Here is a 3,329-nt window from a genome sequence, read left to right as displayed (position 1 = left end):
TGTAAGCCAATTCTTTGGGTTCGGGTTCATACTTTGATCATGGTTCCTAGTGATCCATGCATTGGCATAGAACTCTTGAACCATTAAGATTCTGACTTGTTGAATGGGGTTGGTGAGAACTTCCCAACCTCTTCTTCAGATTTCATGTCGGATCTCCGGATACTCATTTTTCTTGAGCATGAAAGGGACCTCAGGGATCACCTTCTTCTTGGCCACAACTTCATATAAGTGGTCTTGATGGACCTTTGAGATGAATCTCTCCATCTTCCATGACTCGGAGGTGGAAGCTTTTGCCTTCCCTTTTCCTCTTTCTAGAGGTTTCTCCGGCCTTAGGTGCTATAAATAGTTATGAAAAAACAAAAAGCAATGCTTTTACCACACCAAACTTAAAAAGTTTGCTTGTCCTCGAGCAAAAGAAGAAAGAAAGAAGGGGAAGAAGAAGAAAATGGAGGATATGGAGGGTGATAGGTGGTTCGGCCAAGAGGAGGGAAAGGTGCTTGTGTTGTGTGAACGTGAAGGAGTAGTGAGGGGTTTATATAGGGGTGAGGGGAGGGTTGGGTTTCGGTCATTAGCATTGGGTTTGGGAGGAAAAAGTGTTTGAATTTTTAAAGTGAGGTGGGTGGGGTTTTTGGGAAAGAGGTATGGAGGTGATTGGTGAAGAGAATATAGGGAAGATGATATGATTTGATTGGTGAGTGAGAGAGAGAGAGAGAGAGAGGAAGGGTAGGTGGGGATCATGTGGGGTCCACAGATCCTGAGGGGTCAAAGATGTATCATCCCTGCTCCTATTAGGCGTACAAAACGCTCTTGCTGTGCAATCCTGGTGTTTAACGCCAGACTGCTGCTTGTTTATGGCGTTAAACGCCGATTTTTATTCCTTTCCTGGCGTTAAACGCCAGGCTGCAACCTATTTCTGGCGTTTAACACCAGATTGTAGCCTGTTTCTGGTGTTTAACGCCAGTCTGGTGCTTGTTTCTGGCGTTTAACATCCAGAATGGTGCCAAACTGGGCGTTAAGCGCCCATTCTGCTACCTTCAATGGAGTTTAAATGCCAGTAAGTTGCTCCTCCAAGGTGTGCTATTTTTAATGTTGTTTTTTATTTTTCTTTGATTTTTGCAGTTGTATTTGTGACTCCACCTGATCATCAACCTAAAAAAAATAACATATATAAGTAAAATTGGGTTGCCTCCTAATAAGCGCTTCTTTAATGTCAATAGCTTAACAGTGAGCTCTCATGGAGCTTCACAGATGTTCAAAGCATTGTTGGGACCTCCCAACACCAAACTTAGAGTTTGAATGTGGGCAACACCAAACTTAGAGTTTGGTTGTGGCTTCCCAACACCAAACTTAGAGTTTGACTGTGGGGGCTTTGTTTGACTCTACATTGAGAGAAGCTTTTCTTGCTTCCTCTCCATGGTTACAGAGGGAGATCATTGAGTTTTAAACACAAGGTAGTCCTCAACTCTCCTCTGTCCAAATCAATCACAGCTTTTGCTGTGGCTAGGAAGGGTCTTCCTAGGATGATGGATTCATCCTCATTCTTCCTAGTGTCTAGGATTATGAAATCAGCAGGGATGTAAAGGCCTTTGACCTTTACTAGCACGTCCTCTACCTGTCCATAAGCCTTTTTCATGGATTTGTCTGCCATCTCTAATGAGAATGTGGCAGCCTGTACCTCAAAGATTCCCAGTTTCTCCATTACAGAGAGTGGCATCAAGTTTATGCCTGACCCCAGGTCACACAGAGCCTTCTCAAAAGTCATGGTGCCTATGGTACAGGGAATTAAGAATTTACCAGGATCCTGTTTCTTTTGAGGTAAAGTGTGCTGAACCCAGGTATTCAGTTCCTTAATGAGCAATGAAGGCTCATCCTCCCAAGTCTCATTACCAAATAGCTTGGCATTCAGCTTCATGATTGCTCCTAAATACTGGGCAACTTGCCCTTCAACAATGTCTTCATCTTCTTCAGAAGATGAATAGTCATCAGAGCTCGTGAATGGTAAAAGGAGGTTCAATGGAATTTCTATGGTCTCTAGGTGAGCCTCAGATTCCTTAGGTTCCTCAATTGGGAACTCCTTTTTGTCCACAGGACGTCCCATGAGGTCTTCCTCACTGGAATTCACGTCCTCCTCCTCCTCTGTGCATTCCGCCACACCAAGTAAGGTTATGGCCTTGCACTCTCTTTTTGGGTTCTCTTCTGTATTGCTTGGGAGAGTACTAGAAGGAATTTCAGTGACTCTTTTACTCAGCTGGCCTACTTGTGCCTCCAAATTTCTAATGGAAGACCTTGATTCATTCATAAAACTTAGAGTGGTCTTAGATAGATCAGAGACTATGTTTGCTAAGCTGGAGGGGCTCTGCTCAAAATTCTCTGTCTGTTGCTGAGAGGATGATGGAAAAGGCTTGCTATTGCTAAACCTGTTTCTTCCATCATTATTAAAGCCTTGTTGAAGCTTTTGTTGATCCTTCCATGAGAAATTTGGATGATTTCTCCATGAGGGATTATAGGTGTTTCCATAGGCTTCACCCATGTAATTCACCTCTGCCATTGCAGAATTCTCAGGATCAAAAGCTTCTTCTTCAGAAGATGCTTCTTTAGTACTGTTGGATGCATTTTGCAATCCATTCAGACTCTGAGAAATCATATTGACTTGCTGAGTCAACATTTTGTTCTGAGCCAATATGGCATTCAGAGCATCAATTTTAACAACTCCCTTCCTCTGAGGCATCCCATTACTCACAGGATTCCTTTCAAAAGTGTACATAAACTGGTTATTTGCAACCATGTCAATGAGTTCCTGAGCTTCTGCAGGCATTTTCTTCAGGTGAATAGATCTACCTGCAGAATGGTCTAATGACATCTTAGACAATTCAGATAGATCATCATAGAATATGTCCAGGATGGTCCGTTCTGAAAGCATGTCAGAAGGACACTTTTTGGTCAGTTGCTTATATCTCTCCCAAGCTTCATAAAGGGATTCACCTTCCTTCTGTCTAAAGGTTTGAACATCCACTCTAAGCTTGCTAAGCTTTTGAGGAGGAAAGAACTTGGCTATGAAAGCCGTGACCAGCTTATCTCAAGAGTTCAGGCTATCTTTAGGTTGAGAGTCAAACCATACTCTAGCTCTGTCTCTTACAGCAAAAGGGAAAAGCATAAGCCTGTAGACCTCGTGATCAACCCCATTGGTCTTAACAGTATCACAAATCTGCAAGAATTCAGTTAAGAACTGAAAAGGATCTTCTGATGGAAGTCCATAAAACTTGCAATTCTATTGCATCAGAGAAACTAATTGAGGCTTTAGCTCAAAATTGTTTGCTCCAATGGCAGGG

The 3,329-nt window shown here is 42.7% G+C and overlaps 1 non-coding gene across 1 annotated transcript; it reads left to right on the top strand.

Annotated features, from left to right (window-relative positions):
• The first annotated feature begins 2,914 nt into the window (after window positions 1–2,914).
• LOC112793790 (small nucleolar RNA R71) lies at window positions 2,915–3,022 on the top strand. The gene has a single exon (XR_003198484.1). It is a non-coding gene; the product is annotated as a small nucleolar RNA R71 (small nucleolar RNA).
• Window positions 3,023–3,329: the final 307 nt, after the last annotated feature.

The sequence above is a fragment of the Arachis hypogaea genome, chromosome 3 (genome assembly GCF_003086295.3).
Source record: "Arachis hypogaea cultivar Tifrunner chromosome 3, arahy.Tifrunner.gnm2.J5K5, whole genome shotgun sequence".
Lineage (NCBI taxonomy): Eukaryota > Viridiplantae > Streptophyta > Magnoliopsida > Fabales > Fabaceae > Arachis > Arachis hypogaea.
The sequence above is the reverse complement of the archived record's forward strand: the minus strand, read 5'-3'. Positions and strand labels throughout refer to the sequence as shown.